This window comes from Thermobia domestica, chromosome 12, assembly GCF_964235325.1.
Source record: "Thermobia domestica chromosome 12, izTheDome1.hap1.1, whole genome shotgun sequence".
Classification (NCBI taxonomy): Eukaryota; Metazoa; Arthropoda; class Insecta; order Zygentoma; family Lepismatidae; genus Thermobia; species Thermobia domestica.
This window is the reverse complement of record NC_137465.1, coordinates 176,638,895-176,650,446: the sequence shown is the minus strand read 5'-3', so window position 1 is coordinate 176,650,446 and position 11,552 is coordinate 176,638,895.

Genomic DNA, 11,552 nt, shown 5'->3' with positions numbered 1-11,552 from the left:
ACATCCATGCTCCTATCTCCTTTTCTTCTTCAAGTACTCATTGAAATATGCACCTTCCTTTTAAAAAAATGCACATTTTTCAACCATTTTAAAACAAAATTTTGCTAATTTTTTAACCAAAATTTTTCACCTAAAATTCCTAGCTCTATTAATGAATAACTCATTTGCTGTTCCTTTTATTCTACTTTCGCAAAAGAAAATGTAAGCGCGAATCTCAGAAAAAGGATTTTATCTTGATAGTGATTAATCCTCGTGACCGTTGTAATCTCCGTAATGCTGTCTGTGAACCGAAATGTTCGTAAGCCGGACACCTATTTCCGATTGAAATTAATGTAAATACAATTAGTCCGTTCTAGCGACAGAAACATGGTTCTGTATGTATTTTTTGCATTTTTACTTTTCTTTTCTGTGATGAAGAATTTACAAGAGAAGGCCAAAAAGAACAAAATTTAGTTTCTGAACACTGCACTCTGATAAATAATGTTTACGGCAAACACGCAACAGCACTACTATGCGCATGGAATTATGGTACAGAATGTTCTCTTTCCATTCAACAACGACATCACAGATAAAGTACAAAAAGTTTTCAATAAGAATTAACATCCAGAAAACAAATAAATTACAAAGAAAGGGTTGCCAACTCTCTGAGACATGTATTTGTGTTCTTTTTTTTTTTTTTCGTCTAAATTTGATTATGGTGTTTAAAAGAAAGAAAATGATCATAAATAGCTTGATGTTTAGTGAGTGCCAGTTTGAGCTAGCATGAGCCTCACTGAGATTAGTGAGTGCCAATTTGGGCAAGCATGAACCTTACTGAGATTAATCAACGCCAGTCTGAGCTAGCATGAACCTCATTCAGATTAGTGAGAGCCAACCTGAGCTAGTGTGAGCCTCACTAAGATTAGTGAGCTCCAGTCTGAGCTAGTGTAAGACTCATTGAGATTAGTGAACGCCAATCTGAGCTAGCATGAACCTCATTGAAATTAGTGATCGCCAGTCTGAGCTAGTGTGAACCTCATTGAGATTTATGAGCACCAATCTGAGCCAGCATGAGCCTCATTGAAATTAGCGATCGCTAGCATGAACTAGTGTGAACCGCATTGAAATGAAATCTTTGAGTTTTACGTCCCATCGTTATGCCGGTTAGGCTAAAGGAGACGGTGATGATGAGAAATGAATGAAATAGTGGAATGAAGAAAGTGGGAGGAAACGGGAGAACCCCGAGAAAACCCACGAGCACGGTGTTTGCCCACCACAAGATCCACACGACGCAAGCTGGGATCGAACCAGAGGCCTCAAGCACCGGCCGTGAACGCTCTATCATTGAGCCACCTCGCCCCCAAAGTGAACTGCATTGAGATTAGTGAGCGTCAATCTGAACTAGCATGAATCTCGTTGAGATTAGTTAGCGTCAGCCTGAGGTAGTATGAGCCTAATAGAGATTAGTGAGCACCATTCGGAGCTAGTCTGAGCTAGAGTGAGACTCATTAAGATTAGTGAACGCCAGTCTGAGTCAGCATGAACCTCGTTTATATTAGTGATCGCCCGCCTGAGCTAGTATGAACCTCATTGAGATTAATGAGCGTTAGTCTGAGCCAGCATAAACCTAATTGAAATTAGTCATCGCCAGCCTGAGCTAGTGTGAACCTCATTGAGATTAGTGAGCGCCAATCTGAGCTGATATGAATCTCATTGAGATTAGTGAACATCAGCCTGAGCTAGTGTGAGCTTCATTGAGATTAGTGAGCGCCAGTCTGAACTATTGTGGGCTTCATTAGATTACTGAGCGCCAGTCTGAACTAGTGCGAACCTAATTGAGATTAATGAGCGCAAATCTGTGTTAATGTGAACTTCAGTGACATTAGTGAGCGCTAGTGTGAACTACTTTGAGCCTCATTACAATTAGTGTGCGCCAGTTTGAGTTAGTGTCTGTCTTATTAAGACAAGTGAACGCCAGTCTGAGCTAGCGTCTGCAGTGTTGAGATTAGTGAACACTAGTATCAGCTAGTGTCTGAAAGTCAGTCTAAGTTAGTGTTATCCTCATTGAGACTAATGAGCGCCAGTCTGAGCTAGTCTGAGCCTCACTGAGATTGGTGAGGGCTAGTCTGAGCTAAAGTGAGACTCATTAAGGTTAGTGAACGCCAGTCTGAGTCATTATGAACCTCACTCAGATTAGTGATCGCCAGTCTGAGCTAGTGTGAACCTCATTGTTATTAATGAGCGCCAGTCTGAGTCAGCATGAAGCTCGTTGAGATTAGTTAGTGTCAGCCTGAGCTAGTATGAGCCTAATTGAGATTAGTGAGCGCGAGCCTGAGCTAGTGTGAATTTAATTAAGATTAGTGAACGCGAACCTCATTGATAGTGAGCCTGAGCCAATACGAGCTTGTGTGAGTTTCAATTGTAAAATTGACATCTCTATGTTGAATGTGCATTTTACAAACAAATTTTGTTCGTTTGATCCAAGACATTGCATTGTGGCACAATTGTACTAATGAAACAAGCAAACAAAGAAACTCATTCTTTGTTGCCGTGTTCTTCACCAAGCAAGAGAATAATGTTTCTGACGACGTATCTAGGACTTGTCAAACAAATAAATTTTTACTCTGTAGATACGGTTGTCATGCGTTACTTTTCACGATTCTCTTCGCCTCAAACATTAATAAAGTCAAATTTAACTATGAAATTGTCGTGTTGTTTTCTCTTAAAACGATATATAAAAAAAGAAAAAATACTGCTTGACCTTGTCTCGCAAGTCAAGCTAGAACTAAAGTCAAATAAATGGCATTGGTATTCACTCTTTTCTTTCAGTATAATGAATAGAAAATCACGTTTAGCACTATAGTCTATCGCGCGCGAGACAGAAACAGACGCAAATTTCCTTAAAGCATTTGAATTGCAGAGAGCACTCAATATTTTTCTTTTCTTTTGTGCCATGACGCAATACCGTGCATTGAGTGTATATTAAATTGGTTGTACAAAACTTGGGTTTAATTTACAAGCAATGTTTATTCTAAGAACACATTTGTTTACAATTTTCTCGAAGGTTAAGATGGTATCCTTCGTACATATTGAATACGAATACGTGCAAAGCCCAATTAAGAATGCCACCAGCCCTAGCAAGGAAGGTGATGAAGAATCGTGCATCAGAAGTAACTGAAAAATATAGTATAAAGGAGGAATCTAAATTCAACTTTCAAATAATCTATGTTAAGCTTTTGGAATTCCAGAAATGTTTTACATATAGGGTTACGTACGGAACAAGAATTGAGTTTGTCTCCTCTCGAAACGGTGTCCATGAAAGTGATGTCTCGTCTCAGAAAGTATATCTGTTTCTATTCGAAGAGCTCCGTCTCGACTTGTGTCACGGACAATTCTATATACAGAGGGATAATCACATGTTCAAGAAACGAAGCACGGAGACTTAGTGGTTGAGAGCTCACTTCTGAGCGAGGAATTTCTGGTTCGATCCCAGATCATGTATATGTGACATCATCATATCCATTTTTTCTCAGGATTCTTCCGTTTCCTTTCCATTTTCATTCCGCTAATTACTTCATGAGCGATCACTTTCATTAATCATCCATTCCCTTTAGCCTAAGGGCGTAACAGTGGGAGGCAAAAATATGGAATGTAATTTAATTTTAAAGAATCAGGTTTAAATTTAAATTCAACTCATTCGTCCTTTTGTTAAAGTTATAGTAAAACATCTGTAATAGCACTATATTATTATTAAGTTTTCACACTTAACTCTTGCTCTCTGTAGTCGTCCTTTCTCCTATATTTTAAAGCCTAAAGTGGACAGTGGAATGAAAAGACTTTGAGTCTGAGCACTTCCTGAAAGCTGTAGTGTATAAATGACTATGACTGATACAATTCATTGCATCAATAGTTTGAAATTCAATAGGATTGCAATGTTTTAAGACTTAAAGTAATCAAATATTATCTTCTTAGAAAGATTTGTTGGTTTGTTTAAGTTTGTCATTCCTTTTCAGCACCGAGGCCATAGAAGTGTACCTTCAATTTCAAGTGCAATCCGAACTACAGGGTGACACACGGGAGATGGACGGTTTTTAATGAAATAATACTCAGCCAATTTGAAAATTAATGCATGTTTATTTACACAAAATCAAAGCTCATTATTTGCCATTTTAGTTAACAAAGCTCATTACCTGCCATTTCAGTTATTTGTGAAAAATAATATCGTCAAGGTGATGTCCATCATTTCGAATGCAGGACCCAAGTCTCTTCTCAAAATCCTCCATCACACGGACTAACATCTCTGCAGCGATGGCAGCAATTTCTTGAATGATTGCATTCTTCAACTCGTTCGAAGTTCGTTGTTTTTTGGTTATAGACACAGCTCTTAAAGTACCCCCACAGAAAAAAGTCACACACTGATAAGTCGGGAAACCTGGGAGGCCAAGGAACATTGCCAAAATGTGAGATAATCTGTCCAGGAAACATGCGTCTAAGAACTGTCATTGAAGTGTTCGCGGTGTGTGATATTGCCCCATTCTGCTGGAACCAAACACGTTTTAAGGGGATTCGTCGTCTTCTTAGTTCTGGTTTCAAGAACGTTTCAAGCATACGAATGTATCGACCCGAATTAACAATAATTGTGGCCCTGTTCTCTTCGAAAAAATAAGGTCCAATCATGCCAACAAAGCCAAGAGCACACCAGACTGTTACTTTTTCAGAGTGTAGAGGACTCTGGTGGATAAGGTGTGGATGCTCTGGAGCCCAGTAACGTAGGTTTTGCTTATTCACGGTCCCGTTTAAATGGAAATGAGTTTCATCGCTCATCAATAAAATTGCATTTTCATTCGATCCCAAAATCACTTACATTCCGTAAGCAAAGTCTTTGCGTACAGCAAAATCAGTTGCCTTAAGTTGTTGGACAATGAGCACTTTGTAAGGATGGAATTTTAATTCTTTATGCAAAATTCGTCTAACCGATTCACGATTGATTCGTAGCTCACTAGCATAACGTCTAGCTGACCGTCCTGGGCTTCTGACTACCGCTTCCCTTACCCTTTCAACATTTTCTGGTGTCGTTACACTGCGTCTCGGGCCAGGATGCTTCTTATTCAGTATGTTTCCAGTCGATCTGAATTTTTTCACCCATCTGAGGATTGTGTTATGGCTCGGAACAGTCCCATGTCGACCGACATTAAACCGCGCACGAATTAATCGCTGCGTAGCTGTAATAGACTCACCACTTCTCACGAAACTGTCATAGACAAACAATCGACGTTGCAAGTTCCACTGGTCCATAGTGACTGAGCAGTGACTGAGTAAATGAAATGGAGTCTTGTGTAGAGCAGAACTAACCCCACCACGACCACCTCCCACCACCACACTCTCAGTACTACGCAGTTCAAAACCGTCCGTCTCCCGTGTGTCACCCTGTGCCATAACGCGTCCCACCGGGAATCAAATGCATCAAACTCTTGCGCACTACCCACTAAACCAACAGGGAAGGCATTCTTGCTATGAAGTGTCAAATCTCTCACTAAATATTAGCAACGAAACCATATCAATATATATATATATATATATATATATATATATATATATATATATATATATATATATATATATATATATATATATATATGTATATATGATTTAAAATAAGTCCGATTTAAGGCGTGACAAAATCCTTTGAATTTGAAAAAAAAAAAAAAAGAAAGAGAGAAGAATTTGAGAATAGATATACATAGAATGGAGTGAAATCTGTATATTTGATCGTTTATTTCTAGATGGATGTCTTTGTTATACCTTAACTATGGGATTCACAATCTAATGTAGAATCTGAACCAGTGGCGGATCTAAAAGATAAAAGTTGGGGGGACAACCAGAATCCATACTGTAATAGGTATATCATCAGTTTACTATAAACTTTCAAAAATATATAAATTATTTTTGTCACAAAAAATTGGGGGGATAGGTCCCCGGTCCCGGGCTAGATTCGCCATTGATTTGAACTATATGTTCTCCCATCGGAATCAAACCTGTTGCCATGTGCAGGGAAATGCTCGTGATAATTGGTAGTTAATTTATTTTATTATTGAAATACCGTAGTATTTGAATAATACAATATCTCAGTTTTATTGTTGAAATTCAGGAAAAAAAATATTTCAATACATACTCATTATGTTAATATGCTACTGTTGTAATTTCATTTGTATCAGAAAATGAAGCTAATTGTGTTCATAGCGAACTCAATGTTTTCATTTAAAGCAAAAATAGTCTACTTAACAACCTTGAAATAAGATCCTGTGGTCCTGCCCCAACTACAAATTATTTTTACCTGGAAGGTCATAGCTAAGAGCAGGTTACTTTTTTTTTATGCGTATATACGTAGAGTGTATGAACCTGCATATACATAAATGTTCAGCTCTTTTTAAAAGTGGGTAAACTTCTTGAAAAGTTTTCACACGTGTGGTGCTGGGTGTGACGAATATAATCACTCCCACAAACCGTGAAGGCATTGTGCGTATCCACAAGGCCACAAATATGGATCTGCTGCATGCAAATACTACCATTTCTGAAACAGTAATCAACTTAGCTATTATAGAAAGAACACACAGATACAGGGTTACATAAGAGACATTTTTTGAGTAAAAATAATGTTTAAATTAAGTAATGTTTTGTTTCTGCATTTATTTAAAGCATGGGCCAGGTTCGACAATAACCACAATTCTGAAATGAAAGTGAAGGAAATCTTTAGTTAAATGATTTATCATTACATGCCAAATTTTATATATAGGAAAACGCATGATTAAAAAAAAAACGCACATGAATGAATCTAAAAGAAAAGTAGATAAGTAGAATACTAGCATGGGGAGAAAAAGAAAATTACATTGATAATTACAAAAATGTTTATTATTATTATTATTTTTAGATAATATGCATTCTATTTTCTTTAAAAGCCATAATTCTCGTTTTTTTTTTTTTTTTTTTTTTAAACCATAATCATACCAGTAAGCGCAATCTTATATCGAAGAAGAATTGGAGCATTGGCATAGTGCATCAGTCATATTAGACTCTTTTTTGGAAGTTTTAATATATTTATATTGTTTTTTTTAGACCAGCGTGATATTTTGGGCTCCCTTGCGACTTAATGGTTAGCATTCTCGCCATCGATGTAGAAGATCGGGAATCGATTTCTGGGAAAAGGTAATTTGATTCACATCACATGTTAACCAATAGGCCATCGTCTCAATGCTGTAAAGGAATGCTCAACGCCAAACAAATCAAATTCCAAGCGATTCTTTTGACGTACTTACTTGCAATTGAAAAATACAAGGTTAAAGCCAGCAGAATATTAAGACGAAAATGTCAACGAAATTATTGTAACTTTCTATTGCTTTCACACTCAGTTTAAACATGACAAACTGTAAAAATAAATAAATAAATAAAGTTCCCGTGTATCGGATTGATGCTTTGCGTGATCACGAGTTCGATTCTCTGTGCACAAAACATCATGAGGCAACTAGGGCACCAACTTAAATTAAAAGATAGGGACCTTTGGACTAGAAATAACGAAAATGAAAAATGAAATAAAATGAAATGAAATCTTTTTTTACGTCCCACGGTTATGCCGGTTAGGCTAAAGGAGACGGTGATGATGAGTAATGAATGAAATGGTAGAATGAAGGAAGTGGGAGGAAACGGGAGAACCCCGAGGAAACCCACGCATACGGTGTCTGTCCACCACAAAGTTCACTTGGCGGGGGCTGGGATCGAACCCGAGACCCCAAGCACCAGAGGTGAACGCTCAATAACGAAAATAGTAGCGATAAAAAACAAAGTGTTTGGCCCCAAATCATCTCATCAGCAAAACGCCTGGTTCAATTTTTTAGTCTTTCAAGTCACTATTCATAAGTGTCGGAAGTCTTTATAGAAAGGTTTTGTCCGTTCATCTGTCTGTTCAACAGGTATCATAGCAAAAATGGTAAGATATATCGAGGGTTTTCTTTTTTCAATCGATTCAGCGTCTCAACAATAGGTTATATCTCCTCTGTCAACCCCCTATTGAAACAAGAAGTAGTTCAAATTAGCCATTTCCGGTTTCAATGTTTATCGCCCTAGAACGAAAACGGTAACGTTTTTTTTTTTTTTTTTTTTTTTGCAAAGATTCAGCGTCTCAAACCAACACACTAGGATTATCCGCAACATGGGCGGCGATTGGGGGGCGCAAAGGGGGCAGTTGCCCCCACTTTTCTGAAATGGCCTATTAATGTATATAGTTTCAACAAGGGAAATTTGTATATTAACATTGATATACAAATATTCAGATCATGTCTTGCCCCCCCCCCCCACTTTTAACGTCCAATCGCCGCCATCCGCAACCATCTACAAAAACTGAAAGTGATTCAAATTTACTATTATTTTCGGTTTCCATACTAATTTCCACAGAGCAAAGGTAAGAGTGTCGAGAAGTGTTTTTTTCTTTCTTTCTTTCTTTTCTTCTTCCTTTTTTGCAATAGGCTCTGTGTCCCAAAAATAGGCTCTATCTCCTCCCTTAACCCTCTAGTCAAACCAGAATTGGTTCAAGTTAATTATTTTTGGTTTCAACCTTTATCACAATAAAGTAAACCACAGGTCAAGTTCTTTCAATTCTCAGAAGGGCCCCCTAGTTATGCAATGCATTGCAATGGCGAGATACTTTCTATTTTACACATAAGCTCAATGATCCTAGTTCTTTTTATGATGGTAATTATAATAATCATGATCATGGTAAATAATTATAAGCATATGAATCCATTCTCATGTTTCAATGACAAGATTTTATGTGCGAAGGTTAACGTGTTCATTACTCGTATTCGTTATGCGATTTCTTCTGCGAATACAACACTCATATTTTTAATTGACATCATCTCTCTAAGTTACTAAGTGCTAAAAACCAAAACGTTACACTTGAATGTGAGCATTCCGCATGTGGCCACTCAGCCCGAGAGCTTTACTTCCTGTGTTACGCGAGGAGATTGTTGACCCGTGGCACGTACAGCGAAAGGGAAAGTGTTCTAAGAGACCTTGAATAATAATCGTGCCCATTTGACCATATTATCTGTTTGACCTTGACCACATATGAGCATCACATCGCAACATCAAACAAACGCCCCCTTTTCTTGTAGATTGGGCAAAGTTCGTTTCCAACCAAGGTTGGAACAGCTTTTTTAAAACCGCCAAATATCACTACTTTCTCTTACGTCAGATTTTTTGCAGAACTTTTATGCAAAAACCTTGCAAATCATGGTCATTTTTTTTTAAACTGCAAGATAGGGGTTTCCAAAATACATCATAAGCAGTGATCTTGATTACATTTTTTATTCGTTATGTGAATATAACTTTTAAAACATTAAATAAAACGATAAATTTTCCATAGGTCAGCATTTATGCGGACATGTCAACATTTTGAGAGTAAAAATTTCCGTGCGCACACATTTTCCAAAATTCTCTGATTTGTCCTCATATTCTATCCTTAAGTGAATAGTAATTTCAATATTAGATATTTCAAAGAAGGCTATTTATACTCCGATATTTGGCTATTTATATTCAAAGAAAGAATCGTTAGCACCTAACCCCCTTCCCTCACTTATAACGATAATAAAATGACGTTTATATATTTTATATTTCGTTATATATGCCCACAGTCCAAATTGCAATATAAAGGCCAACATACACTAGCGTATTTTCAGCGCGCATTTTCGGTCCGTAAAATGATGTCGTAAATTTCGGTCCGTAAGTTGGCCCATACACCTAGCGTAAAAATAGGCGCGTAAAAGAAGAAGAAAAAGAAGCGGACATTTTTCGCTCTTCCTCTTGCCTGTTGTTTGAGCACATGGTAGTTTTCCAGTTTACTCAAGTTGCTTGAACAAGATGGATCTGTCTGAGGCCATGGTTTTAAGTGCAGGTGCTATAAACATTGTGTTGTAAAGTAAAAGAATAAAAAGAAAGCATAGAAGAAACAGAAAGATTTGGACCAGGAAATGGATTTTAGTTGGTATTGTAGCATGTTAATAGATAGATAATGCAATAAATAATATACTAATGATTACTGATAATTACACTAATAAATAATCAGCTGGATGAATCACACCGACAAGTTTTGTAGATAACTATACGAACATATTATACACACAACAGCATGTCAAACAATTGCAAGGGTGTTTTTTTTCCCCTCACTGCTCATAGTAGAGAGCACGTTGTTCTCAATATACTATTTCCATTAAACATGATCTGAAATACACTGTTGCAGCAAAGCTTTGTCAAAGTGGTACGTCACAATATGAAATAAACAGACTGCAGGGGCGCCCGAAGAAAATTTTCTAGAGCGGGACCCATCTCCATGGTTGCTATATTATGTCTCGTATTTAATATACATGGTTTGCTATATTAAGTATACATTTTCGTGAACCATCCTGCCCTCCCCTTCGGGCGCCTATGACAGACTGGGAGCCACGCCGAAGAGGATTAAAAATTCACATTTATCTATATTACGTCCAAGCAACTCAATCCATTTGGCCTATTTTTGGTACAATCTTAGATCATTGTACTTAGTGATCTGAGATCACTAAATATTTATATAAATCATACTTCGGAGGAGGAGGACACAGGACAGGGAAAAAGTTATATTGAATTTTTTACGAAGGGCCGCGGTGGCTCAGTGGTAGAGCGTTCACCTCTGGTGCTTGGGTTTCTGGGTTCGATCACAGCCCCCTCCAAGTGAACTTTGTGGTGGACAAATACCGTGTGCGTGGGTTTTCTCTGGGTTCTCCCGTTTCCTCCCACTTTCTTCATTCCACCATTTCATTCATTACTCATTATCACCGTCTCCTTTAACCTAACCGGCATAACCGTGGGACGTAAAACTTAAAAATTTCATTTCATTTCATTTTCAATTTTTTACGATGTAGATTGGAAACATTTAAATTTCTAAACAGACACAATGATGATTTAATACAATCTGAACGAGCTTGATGTGTGATTTCCTCTTACCTTCCGAAATAAGCCTATTGTTTGGAACTGCAGTTTACAAAAAATAAGGGAGTAAAGGAGTGTTCCGATAGTTGAATAATTGATTAATTTTTTTGTTATACAATGTTTTAGACTGTTGACTTTGGTCGTTAAAAAGTGGGTTACTGAATGATAAATTCAATTTAAAGAAAATATGATTTATTAATGGTTGCAGCTTTCGTTTTTTTTCTTTCTTACAATATTAACGAAGAATATAGTAGTAACAAAAAATGAAATGAAATCTTTAAGTTTTACGTCCCACGCTTATGCCGGTTAGGCTAAAGGAGACGGTGATTATGAGAGATGAGTGAAATGGCGGAATGAAGAAAGTGGGAGGAAACGGGAGAACCCCGAGAAAACCCACGAGCACGGTGTTTGTCCACCACAAAGTTCACTTGGCGGAGGCTGGGATCGAACCCGGGACCCCAAACACCAGAGGTGAACGCTCTACCATTGAGCCACCGCGCCCCCATAGTAGTAACAAATAGAATAAATTATCCCCTCACGGAATACCAATTTTTACTACC